This window comes from Dermacentor silvarum, chromosome 4 (genome assembly GCF_013339745.2).
Source record: "Dermacentor silvarum isolate Dsil-2018 chromosome 4, BIME_Dsil_1.4, whole genome shotgun sequence".
Classification (NCBI taxonomy): Eukaryota; Metazoa; Arthropoda; class Arachnida; order Ixodida; family Ixodidae; genus Dermacentor; species Dermacentor silvarum.
Window position 1 is genome coordinate 34,634,002 of NC_051157.2, and position 15,978 is coordinate 34,649,979.

Here is a 15,978-nt window from a genome sequence, read left to right on the forward strand (position 1 = left end):
TGACCTAACCATGATGGCGGACCTAGGGCGAGAATCGTAATTAAGGTGTCAAAATGCGGGCTGCTGACACCATTTCTGCTACTTTCGCTCCCTCGCACCATCCAAGCTTTGAAAACGTGTGTTTCAGGTTTAACAGTGTTACAGCTGGAACGCGGCCATCTTGGTTAAGGCAAGTTAGCTGCGTGGGAAAGCCTCATTGCTGAATTTCGCATACTCCCTATCGCCCCTTTATTTCGGTATCCTTGACATAATACGCAATTGCGCAAGGAATTCTATCGAAAGCGAAACTGTTTTTCTTGTGCATACGTTAAAAAATCAGTTTCGTGCTAGATTGCTACAGCCGAGTGCGTACTAATTGATTATGTTCATAACTTCGTGTGTTTGTGCACTGCTGATGCAGCGCATGCTGCCGCGATTGTGCGAAGTGTAGGCCGCCATCTTGTCTATATATATAAAGCTCGTCACTCTCAGCGAAGCTATCGAAAGTGCGGAATACAAAATATGATCTGGTCAACAAGAAAACGAATCGTAGAAATAGCCTCCAAGTAAATGAAAGGATACAGAGCAGACCTCCGTTAAAATCAGAAGGAGCTGCCCGGCAAACACTTTCTTCTGTTCTCCGTATGGCTGTTACTATAAGACTTAGAGATTGACTCCAACCAAATAAGGAAATGTACTAGCCCGACGTTTCGGAACCAATTCGGCTCCTTCTTCAGGGGGTATTCTTCGGAGGTGGCGGTGTGCCGCTTTTAAAAGGTCCGTCGTAACAAAGGAGAGGAAGGGGGAGAGAGCGTAAGGTACGGAGACACTTGGCAGGGCACCTGTTCTAGACAGACAAAATAGGTGGTTTCGGAACCAATTTTCGAATTGGTTCCGAAACCACCTAATGGACTGGAAGACCATAAGCATCTCGTGGTATAGAGTCATCCGTCGCTTCTGAAGATATCCACGCCTAAAGTGTTGGCGATTTTTTTTGCTAGAAATTTAAGATGACCCCGTTAGCCAAGCATATTGTTTCTATGCGTGCCAGTTCAGCCCAGATGACAAAGAGGGCTTCAAGAAACTTGTGCGGTGCAGTGCGCTTCCTCCTCCGCTTCGGCACGAGCTCGATCGCAATCGCTTATAGCGGCCATTATTCGCTCCTCTTTGTTCACGCGTGCCAGCAGCAGAATACTTTCCGGCATGCTAAACCTGCCAGCTATCACACTTCGAAAATTACGCCAAAAGCACTTCTGACAACATTTTGAGCGTATTTGATAACTAGGCTGTGTTGCACGCATGCCGATATAATTGTCGAAACGCTCACAAAGTGGGAGGTCTTGCACCCTGCCGCGCATCTGCTAGCTCATACCGCACCAAGCTCACATACTCTCAGTTCCATAATTTTTCTGGCCGCCCTGTTTCACCAATTCACTAAGCCTCTGTTAATAGCAGGATTACCCTTCTTTAAATGCCTCTGCTGTCTTGCTCTTTTATCATCGTGGTTGCGCCTTGCGTCGATTCGAACCACCTACAGCGCAGCAAAAAAAAAAAAAAACTAAGAAATTTTACCGACGATTACGATACTCCCTAAAGCGAAATTTGAGCGCCGCTCTATACGTGTTTTCATTTGGCGATATATTGGCCGCGGACAATGTCTCGTGCGGCACGTTCCAAACGGAGCAAAGTGTGACGCGACTGCCTCGCTAATCGGGAGATCACGAGAGGCAGCGCGTGGCTGACGCGTGGGCGCGATTCACAGCAGCCGCCGCAGACAGACTTCCGCTCACGCAGCGCTTTAGTGAACAAACGATGCGTAGAGTGCCTCCGCGGACGTAGTGGAGGCGAGCGAGCGCATCCAGGCATCCTTACTGCTCGCGCTACTATGGCGCCATCTCGCAGCCATCGTAGCCATAGTCCGTCTTGCGCGGCACTACGCTTTTCTTCTCACGCTTTCGCCATACCCTAGCTCCTCCTCTGCTTTTCCGCCTCATGGTTCCGCTGCACCCTCCTCCTCCGCGTTTCTCCTCGCACTCTCTTCGCTCTTGCCGTCTTTCATTGCCCGCTGCGCTCCGCGTTCGCTCTCATCTTTCGCTGTGCTCGTTCGCTCGGTTACGAGGTACGACGCCGATGCTGCCGCAGGAACGGGCGCCTAAGAGCTGCGCTCTGAACAAAGAAATGCACGTCAGTGTTGTCGTAGTCGACCTGCATGACGCCGTCAGCGCTGTTGTCGCCATACTGCTGGGAGCACTGTGAGAGTCCTATATCAAATTAGCTCTTCACCGGAGAAATCGGAACAGTCTGCTGTCCCGTCATTTCAGCTTTCCACTCGACTCACCGCGATGAAACTGAAACATTGTTCGCCAGCACCGGCGACCCCTGGGATCGCAGTCGTGGCATCTAGGGACACACAACTGCCGTGTGCATTAGGCAGCCGGACAGCGTCAGCGCTTGACAATTTGTGCAGGGTTTTGTGCGCCACTCAGACTACGAGAATAGTGGCGTCTGTGCATGTATTTCGGAGCCCACACGTGCGCATCGCGAATAAGTTGTTCTTGCGAAAATGCCAGTGTCCGCTGTGACTGACAGGCGGCTGCGCTGTTGCAATAGACGAGTTCACAGCAGGCGAAATCGCCGAACTATGCCGATTCTTTTTTTCATTTGGTACTCTATACTCTGATAATCCCACCTTAACGTAATGCGTCGTTCCTATATATTCTTTAAAGGACTCGAAATGTAGAGTAAGCCACAACGACCCTCTCCGACTGCAACATCGCGATGAGAGAATGTGTGAGCCGAGGCAAACGTAAACGAGGGGCCCCCGTAGTCTGCAGAAGGTGCCTCGTCAAAAACAGCGCGCGACGATAACTCGCACAGCGTGCAAAGGACGAACGAGCGGCTCGAACGTCGCGGTGCGCGACTTCCAGCTCGCCGAAGACTGCAGCAACTTGGAACTCCGCCGAGTGAACGCGCAGCGGGACACGGTTGTTGCTTCACAGTGTCGCCCGTTACCAAGGGGCTACAGACAGGCCTCAAAGCGTTGACGTCTCCAATATGAGGCGACCATGCCGTTAATGCTCAGTGGTCAAGCTTCCAAACGTTGCTGTTATATGACTATATATATAGTTGAAAGATGATCGTTCCTGGCAACTGTACAGGTATTTGAGCGAATCCAAGTTCACACAAATTTATTTCGACGTTTTCGGCCGGTCCAAACGGCCGTTGTGCAATGTGAATTTGCTCAAATATATGATAAAGACTCTATGATAAACCCAAAAAAGCATGCTTACCGGCTAACGTTTGCCATACGTAATTGCTGAAACGTAGGCAATATGGGTTTTTTTCGTAAGTGTGCCCCTTTTTTCTGAAATAAGTGCGTACCGTACCCACAGAACATTATGTTGGAGATTACACACACACACACACACACACACACACACACACACACACACACACACACACACACACACACACACACACACACACACACACACACACACACACACACACACACACACACACACACACACACACATATATATATATATATATATATATATATATATATATATATATATATATATATACTGTGCGACATTGCAACCGTCTGCGAGCGGCACAAGTCGTAACTTTATTTCGCCGCAGCATAAAAAATAAGTTCAGTCGTAATGTCGTCGCCTTCATAATACCATCGTCGCCGTCTTCCAGCTGTCTTCACACACACAAGTCAGCATCACACTCAGATTTGCCCGGCTTACAGAAACACGTTGGTCCATGCAGCAACGCTGCGCAAAACCCCAAAATATGCTGGATAGCCAGCTGGTTCCAAATACTTCGAAAAGCATCGAGTCGCAGAATGCGGGGGATCTGCGTAATTTTCTTTTGTTGTTTATTGAATAGGCCCGAAACGAAGTGAGACACAATCATCTACCCATCACAATGTGCCTGAAATGAGCCAAAGGATGACTCGCGCTAAAACATGGGAATTGAGCTGCTGGTCAGCTGATCCCTCTGTTTACCCAGCGTGACTCCAGTTCTCTTCAGACTACATAGTACTGCTACATGCACTGTCACAGACCCCGTGAACGAGGCGCAGACGCCGGACAAAATTCCAAAGCCGACTTATCAGGCTTCCGAAAATAATCCCACGAAAGCAAGGACAATTAAGAATGGGCCCTCTGGTGCGCCAGCGAACGCCGGTTGCTGTCCAAAGACCGAGTCAGAGCCCAGAGTTGTCAAAACACAACAAAATATATTCTTCACACAAGGCAGTTGCACACACACTTGCACACTTAGGCTAGACACAACACAATACAATTCAGATGGGTATTAACAAACACAAAATAATTCACGACAAGCACTAAGAGTCCAACACGTAAATTACAAAATGAATAGGAACACCAAGTGTCCAATCGTATTCACCGTGCTGGTCCTGGAGTCAGACGATCTCGGCGTAGCTCGGGGCAAATCTCGAAGAAGGAACTTCTTCCGGAAATGCAGACGCTCGATGAACTCGTCGACTAGCTTGCCGGGGAATCCCCTTCTTCCGCAGACGCTCGGTCTTCACGTTACATCATTTCACCGGTGCGGACTGAACTCCCCTGATCATTCTCGCACGGCTGTTATATAGCTTCCACATGCGTTCTCGAACATCCCTATCGGAGTCGTGATCCGCTAGCATGGCCAAAGCTTGGGAATCTTCTTTTCTCGTACCTTCGACCGCCGCCGTCGGAGCTTTGTCGAGGGGGGTGATGATTCATGCTGTTGGCGCACGCTCACGCTGTAGTTATCTCTCTCTCGACTCGCCGGGTGAAAAGGTGTCTCGGCGCGCGCGTGTGCTCTCTCTCTCCGGTTAACGTCGCTTCGTCGATGCTCTTCTAGACGTCTAGGCGCCGTTATTCGCGTTGCTGTTTGAGGCGTATGCGCTCTCCCCCTCTGTTGAAGTTGCCGCGGGGCCGGCGTGTTCTTTCGCTGGCTTGCGTGACACGCGGCGCGCGCTTGGATTACGCGCTCTTTTGTGACATACACAAACGACCGCTTTACAAGAGGCATACCTGCCAATTCTCCCGATTTGTCCGGGAGACTCCAGAATTTCGACCAATCCTCCCGATTGTACTTGCAGGGTCATAAGTCTCCTGGAAAGCTGCCCCAACCACACCGCAAGAAAAAGAGAGAAAAAAACGCGTCGTGCAGCACAGGCGCATCGTAATTAAATTCAAGCCATTTGTGTGTAGGCATCATCATCATAATCATCATCAGCCCATTTTCATGTCCACTGCAGGACGAAAGCCTCTCCCTGCGATCTCCAGTTACCCCTGTCTTGCGCTTGCTGATTCCGATTTCTATACCTGCATTTCCTTGTTTCTCCTCAAGAAAAGTAGAAAGTTACCTATCAAGAAAGGGGTCAGGCAAGGAGACACCATCTCTCCAGTGCTATTCACTGCATGCTTAGAAGAAGTATTCAAGTTATTAGACTGGGAAGGCTTAGGAGTGAAGGTCAACGGCGAATATCTCGGCAACCTTCGGTTTGCAGACGACATTGTCCTATTCAGCAACAATGGGGACGAATTACAGAAAATGATTGAGGAGTTGAAGATTAATATGCAGAAGACAAAGATAATGCTCAATAGCCTGGCAAGGGAACAAGAATTCAGGATCGCCAGTCAGCCTCTAGCGTCTGTAAAGCAGTACGTTTATCTAGGTCCATTACTCACAGGGGACCGCGATCATGAGAAGGAAATTTACAGAAGAATAAAATTGGGTTGTAGTGCATACGGCAGGCATTGCCAAATCTTGACTGGGAGCTTACCACTGTCGTTGAAAAGAAAAGTGTACAATCATTGCATTCTACCGGTGCTAACATATGGGGCAGAAACTTGGAGGCTGACAAAAAAGCTCGCGAGCAAGTTAAAGACAGCAGAAAGAGCAATGGCACGAAAAATGTTAGGCGTAACGTTAAGGGACAGGAAAAGAGCGGTGTGGATCAGAGAGCAAACGGGGATAACCGATATTCTAATTGACATTAAGAGAAAAAAAAATTAAGATGGACATGGCCATGTAATGCGTAGGGTAGATAATCGATGGGCTATTATAGTTACAGAATGGGTGCCAAGAGAAGGGAAGCGCAGTCGAGGACGGCAGAAAACTAGGTGTGGCGTGATGAAATTAGGAAATTTGCAGGTGTGTAGGCAGTGTAAGCCTAACTTCATCATCAGTTTTCTGCCGTCCTCGACTGCACTTCCCTTCTCTTTGTACCCATTCTGTTACTCTAATGGTCTACCGGTTACCCATCCTACGCATTGCATGGCCTGCCCAGCTCCACTTTTTTCTCTTAATGTCCATTAGAATATCGGCTATCAAAGTTTGCTCTATGATCCTCACCGCTCTCTTCCTGTCTCTGGAAAAGATTGAGAAAGCCGTAAAAAATGACGCAGCATGAAATAAGTGAGCAGAAAACTTGGCATAGGATAAGGTTATGATGTATACACCGAAAGATAAGCAGGGTAACGTCATCAGCAATTTAGATGACATAGTAAAAGCAGCGGAAGAATTCTATACTGACCAGTACAGTGCCCAGAGCAGCCAAGTTACTTTCATTCGAAGTAGTGATGAACAGGATACAGAGGCTCCTTCTATAACTAGCGATGAAGTTGGAAGGGCCTTGCAAAACATGACCCGGGAAAAAGAGGCCGAAGAAGATAGAATAACAGTCGACTTAAGAGAAGACGGAGGAGATATCATGCTTTGAAAAGCTTGCGGCCCTTATACGCTCGACGGCTAGGCTCGTCAAAGTGTGAAAATTCTTTTAGACGGTGCAAAAATACTTAGTCATATAATGGCTGGACTAGTGCGATACCAAGTTCGGCCTTTCGTACCAAGACCCTTACAGTGCCGCAAATGTTTAAAGCTTGGTCATGTGCAGGGTTTCTGCACAAGTGCTGTGGTCTGTGCCAGATGTGGTCAAAATCACGACGCAAATTCTTGCGACAGTCCTACATCTCGGTGCCTGAACTGTAGCGGTGAACACTTGGCAACAGAAGAATGTCTCACACTGAAGAAAAAACTAAAGGTTCTGAAAGAGAAAGCTAAGAAGAAGGCATCAGGAGAGAAGCCGTCTAGCCGCAGTGCGCGTCCAGCGGCTACAAATGGCAAAACTGAAGATGTACCCGCACGTACGAAAAATAGCAAGGACACCGCGCGTCGGCAGGAAAGTGGGAAGCGGAATTTCTGTCTCTCTGCGATATCAACAAGAGATGTGTATCTGGCCCGGTCATGTGAATCTGACCCATAGGGCTCAGATCACCTACCAATTTGGTTGATTCTAGAACGTACTCCTAGCCGCCAGACTGCCGCCTACACAGTGACAAACTGGAACAAGTTCCGTCAGCTGATTTCAGAGGCCCTATCACACAAGTTGTTTAAACTGGTGAGCGAGTGTCTTCAACAAGCTACCGTAAGACGACAGCGGGGCATAGATAAACCGAACCCTCACGCCTGTCGACGCCGCGCTTACAGGACAGCGCAGCGCTCTAAAAGAAGCTCCGATTGGACGGTGTATAACCGCTTAGACGCAGCCATACGGCGGCACACAAAACAACTTCGTCGAAAGAGCTGGGCAGCACTGTGTAGTTCGCTGCATACGGCAAATGGTTTTGGAAGTGTTTGGCGAATACTGGACTCTCCGCACTCCCGAGATCTGCAAGAATCCAACTGCTGCTTTGTGCATACCGACTGGGCGGACTCCGAAAATTCTTGCGGACGCATTTGCCGACCTTTTCGTACCTCCGATGTCAAGTGACAACGCAAACAATGACCTTAATCCTCTGACAAGTCAGAACATCACAACGTTCTGGTATGGTCCAGCCTGCCAGATGGATGAAGCAGACTTTACTCTCGAGGAGCTGCAATGCTGCATCACGCGCTCAGCCTCTCCGAACGTCGCACTGCCCCTGCTGAAGACGGTGTTACGTACCAGACGTTACGAAACATCGATGAGGCCTTTCATAAAAATGTCTTGAACGCATATAACGAAGTGCGGCGAACGTCTCTGATCCCTAATGATTGGAAATTATCTGTGGTGATACCAGTCTTAAAGCCCGGCCGCCCTGAAAAGCAACTAAGGTCTTACCGGCCAATATCGCTAACTTCTAATGTTATGAAGCTGATGGAACGAATGGTACTGTTTCGTCTAGATGGCAGGCTACAAGAGCTCAATTTCTTTCCTGATGTCATGAGCGGCTTTCGTCGTCACCGTTCAGCCCTCGATAGCATAGCAGACCTCGTATCATCTCTAGAGTCTGTTCGAGAAAACAAGCACTCTGCATACATGCTCTTCTTGGACATACAGCAAGCTTTCGATTCGGTTCCCCATAAGGCGATTATTATCGCCCTTATGAATGCGGGAATTTCGGGTCGACTGCTTCATTTCGTGCATAACTTTCTACCATGAGCGCCACATGAAAGTACGTGTTGGAGGAGCAACAAGTGATACTCGCCCTGTTAAGTGCGGTGTACCGCAAGGCAGCGTCTTGTCGCCGCTTCTCTTCAACAGCACACTTGCTGGACTTCCAAGAGCCGATTGCCTCAGGAACCTGACTTTCCAATATGCATAGCAATCTATGCTGATGACATTGCACTATGGATCAGCAGTCCTTCGCACCACGGTCCACGTCTTCGTGGAATCTTGCAGAGAGCTCTGAATGCGACTTCAGAGTACTTGGAGGATGTTGGTCTGCAGATTTCACCAGCTAAGTCAGCCGCAATTGCGTATCATCCAAGGTAACGGGCTCGTCGAAGCATGAGCCGGCTGTACCTCGGAGAGACACCAGTACAATAGGTACAACACCACCGCTGCCTGGGAGTAATTATCGATGATCGCCTCTCTTGGCGCCCTGCCATTACCTCTGTGCGGTGCAAATCACGGTCGCTGCTCAAGTATGTGGCCGCCTTGACTGCTAGGGGCGCTGGCTGCGACCAGACGACAGCACTTCAGGTATACCAATCATCTGTCCTCTCTGGCGTGATGTATGTCTTGTCAGTCTTGAACGTGCCGCCAAATGTGATGTCTCAATTGGAACGGGACCATCGTGTTGCCCTCCGAGTCATGCTTGGCTTACCTCGTGAGGCGCAATCTGTTCCACTACTATCAGAAGCGCACCAGTTGCCCCTGAGCTTGCAAGCAGACCAGAGAGCGCTACACCATATCGAGCGTTTGCACCGAGCATCAGACGGCCAAGCACTGATTAATCGGCTGATTCAGCGCCCGTTCTCTCGGATGAGGCAAATGGCGGCATTGTTTGTGGACATTACTCGCAGTTCAGAAGACACTACTTCACTCACATCTCCGAAGAAGCGCAACAAATGTTCCTTCCTCATTTATCTGTCAATTCCCGAAATACACAAAAAATCTAGCCAGCCTGTTTCGGCACTATTTCAATTGGCCCAGTCCCACCTATTTGAAAAAATTGGAGGTCATATTAAAGTATTCACGGCTGCATCTGTACACAGCGACGCCCAGGGCGCTTCTGCAGCTTTCTTCTGCCCTTCGACTGGCATCAGACGGGTCTTTAGAATACTACATCCAACCTCATTAACAACTGCAGAACTGGCAGCGATTGATGTTGCTCTGAAGTACGTACACGAAGAATTAAACGCATTGAATGAGCGGCCGCCAGGTATTCCCTGTCGGTCCCTACGTGGGAGACGCCCACTACGCCCTAAGCGCGTCCTGCAGGACCCAAATAAAGTTTGTCCAGTCCAGTCCAAGGTCGTCATTCTTACAAACTCCCGTGATGCCCTCAGCAGACTGAAACCGGATACCGATAGCCCAATTCTATGCAGTATCCAAGAAACTTCCGGCAAAATTACTTCCTGTGGAGTGTCCCTCATTGCCCAGTGGATACCCTCGCACGTGGGCATCGCTGGAAATGAAGAGGCTGATCGCCTCGCTTCAATTTGTGCCCACCACGAATGTGACTGCCCTGACATTTCCTGCATATTTGAAAACGCTCGTCTTCTGATACGCCGACACCTCCTAAAGCAGCACCCAGACCGGCGTGTTGCAGACGGATCGTTCCCTTCTCGTGTTCGTGGTCGAGGCTTGCCCCGTCATGCTAGAGCACTGTTATATAAGTTAAGGGTTGGATATGTGTTGGTGCGCGAACGCCTATACCGACAAGGACGTGTGGACAGCCCGTCGTGTACGTTTTGTGGCTCCTGTGAGACACTTGAACATATCGTTTTAGAGTGTCCCGCATTCGTTGCACAGCGCGCATTGCTAATTAAGGAATATAGACTTATTGGGCTGCAATGTGCCACCCTTGACGATTGCCTATTTCCAAGGGGGTGCGCTGCTCGACGTGACCAGGCCCATCGAGCCCTGCTAACTTTTCTGAAGGACACTGACTTGGCCTCCCGTTTATAGACATTATTTGTATTTTGTTTTGTTCTGTCTGTGTCTCCGTCATTTCTTTATTTCCTCTTTTCTTTCCTCCTATTTTCATTTCCTCCATTCCCTTCTCCTGAAAGAGTAGACATGGCGTTGTGCCCCTCTCGGTGGCAGTTGTCAGCTTGCTCCCTCCCTATTTCCTTCGTGTCCTTGTGTGTATATGTGTACAAACGAAATAATAATAATAATAATAATAATAATAATAATAATAATAATAATAATAATAATAATAATAATAATAATAATAATAATAATAATAATAATAATAATATACGCAATGCCTCACGACTTCAAGTGTACTAGAGGCCTAACTTAGTTCGCTTCAGATGGAGAAATGTGTTGAGGAGTGCGCGTGACGCAAGGGTCCTTGCATAATGACTGGTTCCCTAAAGTCTGCTTCGCCGTAGCACAAAGCTGGTTATGCGGTGAAACATACGCAAACTACTTCGGTGAAGCATGGGACATAATACGGGCTTCTTAATTATAAACGAGCCAGCTGCGGCCACAGTACGAGCACCAAGACGCCTAATAACTGTAATGTCAGCCATTCAGACCTATTTCTAACGTTGCTGTCACCCACGGAAAAAAGAGCGTGTTTTTTTTTTTTTTTTTTGACGTCCCACTGTAAGCCTAAAATGCCGGCGAGCACTCGAACATCGGACAGGAGCGTAGTATTTTAAACCACATCGTTACAAAACAACCTTTATACTGAAACGCCATGGAGGAAGCAGGAACTTAAGACCTCCAAGCGATTCGGCAAAGTCAAAATCGGGAGCGAGAACGCCTAGCCCGCACCACATCTAACGCTTATAGATTCCCTCGAACGCTTTCGCGTTACACACTAGTAACCATCCTGTGATTTTTTTATGAATGCGACACGACTAACTGTACACTAAGTCAAAATTTAATGACTTTGTAATCGCGACGATTCACGATTAGAAAGTGCACAATATGATCGGCATACCATCTTCATTTTGTTTCAGTGGAATCTGCAGCACCTTGATATAAAATTATGCAATTTTGACACATTTATTGACAGTCAATCATAATTCGTGACTGGGGATAGGGCAGCTGCAGGTCACGGCCATCAGCGTATCGGCGGCGTTCCATCGCTCACGATGCACCTTTATAACGTCGCACTAAAAAATAAATGCCAAATTAAAAGAACACGAATCAGGAGTATGAATGAAGTTAAGCTGTATTAGTGAGGTAAGCCTGTGAGGTAACTGAATAAATAAATAATTGAATAAATAAATAAATAGTGAGTCATGTCTCTCCAATAGCAAAGCGGCCATTCTTCTTGGTATGCTAGAAAAAAAATCGGGGTAGCTTGCACTAGTGGCGCAAAGCTAAAGACACAGCGGAGCTAATCGGTTCCTAGCGGGTTCTGTTATACGAAATAACGCCAAGTGATGATAAGTTATACGAAGTGTATAAGTATTTCCTCGTGGTCCGTGGCATCGAGGAACGCCTCGCAAAGCACTTGCAGTCCAAGCTCACGTAGTGGAAGTGGGGCGAAAGCTATGCACAGTGTACGGGCGGCGCGCAGCAGACGACACACCGAGATGACGTCACGGCGCATGCGCAGTAGCGCGCAACTGGTGGGAGCTCGGCCGAGCTGCCGCCAGAGGCGCCTGTTGCAGTCACGGACTAGGGAGCCTACATGCAAAACGGCGCTTTTATGTAGGCTCCCTATCACGGAATAGTTAGCTCCCTAAACGGAGGCTATACAGTAAATCACGGACACCGCGAGCGTTCGGCGCTAATGCAGGGAAACGTAGAAGTGCGGATGGCGTCGGCAGCACCTCTGCTCGTTGCCTCGTTGGTGCTGCTACAATCATGGCCTCGGCAGCACCTCTGCGCGTTGCCTCGTTGGCGCTGCTGTTTCTCTCAATCTCTCTCGCTCTCATTTTATCTCTCTCCCGAGCATAGGGCGTGACGCGCGCACTCTCTCTCGCTCTCACTCTTTCTCCCGAGCATAGCGCGCGACGCGCGCACTTTCTCGCTTTTTGTCATTTGTCGCTACTCCGCATGCGCGGCTTGGCATGACGTCACAAGGTTATGCCAGGTGTTCTAGCAGCTGCGGTGTCGCTGGTTACCATGGCTACGGCGCGGCTGGCTTTTCGTGAAAGGCGCGCTTTTTACGGCTGGCTTAAACAGCTTCGCTGTTAAAAATTCAAAAATGAAATCGAAGTGGCGAGGCCGCTTTAATGTCACCGCACCGGCTCACTCTGACGTTTCGGATTTTGACAGCGCCTACTCGAGACTAAACTACCGCTAGCAAAAAACTACGCTGCACTTTTAAGATACAAATTTTCGTATAGCAAGAATAGGGAACTTCTCCTGCAGCAAAACGGCCCAAACACAAACACACCGGGTGATCACTTGTAAGCTCGACGGAATTTTGTTTTAAATCGCTTGTTGCACAATATAATTCTAGTCCTTGAGCTCGATTATTCAGAAAGGCGGTTTTGAGACAGGCGATTATTCGGATAAAACACATATTCAACCAAATTATAAAAATCACTAATTAATTTTCTAATTAATTACTTTACAGCACATATTGCAATTTAAAAATTGTAGCCGGTGAGTTTGCAAGGCGTATCCACTAGAAATAACTTTCCAGAATTATACCAGTTTCGATATATGAGCCATCAAACTCGCCGTAAAAACGCACTGTTGTTCCTCTTACATTCTTAACAAAACGCTCTTCTATGCATGGAAGCACAAAAGAAACTAGAACGTCCATGTATTCGTCCGACACATTGGGAAATATCTTGAAACAGGTGTAATTCGAAGATTCATTTCAAGTGGATACGTCTTGCAATCTGACCGGCTACGATTCGTGAATTGCAATATGTGTCGTAAAGTAATTAGGAAGTTGTGAATTTTTGGTCATTAGTTGAATGTATGTTTCGACTTTTTGGGGTAGCAATGTCCGCCTCTCCGAATAATCTATAGCTCAAGGACAAGTATTATGCAATCTGCCACAATTTTTTTTAAATTCCGGAAAAAAATTTTAATGATCAACCCGTAGATATGAGTGTGTGTGCTGATTCAACGTAGTGTTGGAATAAACGTTATGCACAGCATATTGTGGGTTGCGCGAAGTGTTACCAAAAGATAGCAAAACGTGTCCGCGTAAGGCGGGCAACTGTGTGTGTGAATGACAACGTCAAGACGACATCCGCACGACAGCGATGGCATGGCGATGATGACGTCACGGATTTCAAAGTATTTTCGCGTATTTGGGCCGTGGTGGCTCAGTAAATTTTCTTGGAACATGCTATGTTCAGTTTATAGCTCTTTTTAGGATGCAATGTAGCCCACCTTTACCAATAAAAAATTCGCGGGCATTTAGGTATCTATACGTGGATGAATGCGACGTCTCGCCGATGACGCCTCGGCCTCGTTGCGTACTTGCATGCACGTCCAAAGGAGCCGGGCCGGCTACTGACTGAGAAGTCGAAGGTTCATCCATCGGAGCGCACGACAGAACTCACCGAAATCATCGCACCGACTGGCAGCGCCGCGACGCGCTATATACATGTATAGACCGGCCACACAGTAGCGGCTTCCCTGCAATTGCAGCTTATGAAGCCGTAATCTTTACCAGGAAACGCTTGCGGCGAACGCTATGCGCGAAGGCGAGCTTTCTGGTTCTTTCTTTTTCTTTCTCCCGCACAGCCGGCGCCGCCGCGGAGGTGAGCGCCATCTAGTGGTGCTTCAAGGAACCCAGCGGCCCACGCGGCGCGCGCGTCGAGTTGATTGGCTGTGACCACATTTTGTAGCATCTCCGGCCACGCCGCCGGATTTTCCGCTTCATGAGCTACATAATGCTTTTGCATTAAATATTTACTAGGCATGAGCAGACGCCGTCCAAATGCATGACCTCAAAGCGCGTTGGTGCGGGAACATCAAGGTGACGTCGCCAGGCGTCTCTCGTTTTTGCGTCTTCTGTGGCTTACCTAGCATCCTTGAACGATGAAAGTGGCTTTTCTGGTACTGTAGAAATGTAATTTACTAACGCGGCTCAAAATGTTTTCCTTCAGTGACCCTTTATAACGTACAAGGCGTCGCAGATACTATTTATCATCGAATATCATCATATTCGATCATATGTTTATCATAAATGATCCTATTTATCATAGAACGAACGGAGTGACACGTTTCTGCAACTAGCGGCCACAGCGCGCACTGCTTGTGCTCACGACCAATACTTAAGACATCCCATACCGGAGGCACAAAGGTGCGCAAAGAATACGTAATTTGACGTACCTTTACCGCCACAAGTTATAGTTGTATTATGTAGGGTGTCCCCAGCTAACGTTAGCCAAGCTCTTCAACGAATAACAAAAAAAAAATTAAAAAAGAACCGTGCAAAATAGGATTTTAAGACCTGTTCGATTGTCAAGACCTCTGGCGATCGAACTCCGTACGTCTTATAATTGTAGCTTGCACCGAGTTTTCTTCAAATCCCCCCCCCCCCTTTTTTTTTTTCGTTGAACAGCTTGGCTAACGTTAGCTGGGACACACGGTATGAAGTAGTAATTCCATATGAAACGTCACAAAACTCAGACTGCACTGTGAAGCGGGCGGCGTGAGGCTTGCGTAGTTTCCGCAGCGTTGTCTGCTACAAGTATGAAACAGAGCACAGAAGAGGCAAAGAATGCTTCGCTTTAAAATACTTTGAAATCGATGGCGTTGCACTGGCATGCCGGCGCTGCTGTTTAGGCACAAACTTTTTTTTTTCTTTTTTTTAAGATGTACGGCTTTCATTTTCTTCAGTAATAACCTCTTCCCACCAGAAGAATAGTTGTGAAAGTTTAATTTATAACTCAGTCAAACTCGGAACTTTCGCTCGCGATCGAGCCCAAGCGGGATCGAATTTCTCGACCGCAGTTGGCTCCCTTTCGTAATTGCGATGAACAGCCAAAAGCCATCGAGGACTTTTTTTTTTTCGATCCCGCTCGGGCTCGATCGCGATAGAAAGTGCCTCGTGTGAATGGGGCGTTACGACTTGAAACTGGTTTTCAGTTGCTCTTTAGTGGATTGGCAGATTGCGCGGGAGCAATCTTTACCATGATCTTACGCTTGGCAAGGCGGAAAGGACGCAAAAATGCGACTTACGGGTGGCGACGCCCCCTTGAAGTTCACGCACCAGCTTCCGGTGACATCGTAGATTTCTACAGCGTCTGCTCGGAGACATTTCTTTAGCGACAGAGGGGATAGCAGTGCATCATAAAGCAAGCGCGGACTTAGCAACTTTCGGGAATCTCCCCTGCATAAAAATGTCCGGAATGCGTGACGTCACCGTAACGCCATCGGCTTCGAGTTTCTGGATCGAAACTTAAAGAAAAATCGGACTTTAATTTTTTTCTTATTGTTCCACCGGCGAAATGCAAATCGAGTTTTGATTGAATCGGCTAGCAAAAATTGATCTTTTTTTTTCTTGTGTCAATCGTTTATTGTCGATGCAGAGGCGCTGCTTTCTCTAGCCGCACCAATTTTTACAAAATGCGGGACGCATAACTGCGAAAGTACGGTACCCA

General features: G+C 47.9%; 1 protein-coding gene across 1 annotated transcript in view; it reads left to right on the top strand.

Annotated features, from left to right (window-relative positions):
* The window catches only part of LOC119449764 (E3 ubiquitin-protein ligase RNF14-like), a 103,426-nt gene that overhangs the window by 31,911 nt on the left and 55,537 nt on the right, over positions 1-15,978 (top strand). The window lies entirely within an intron of this gene.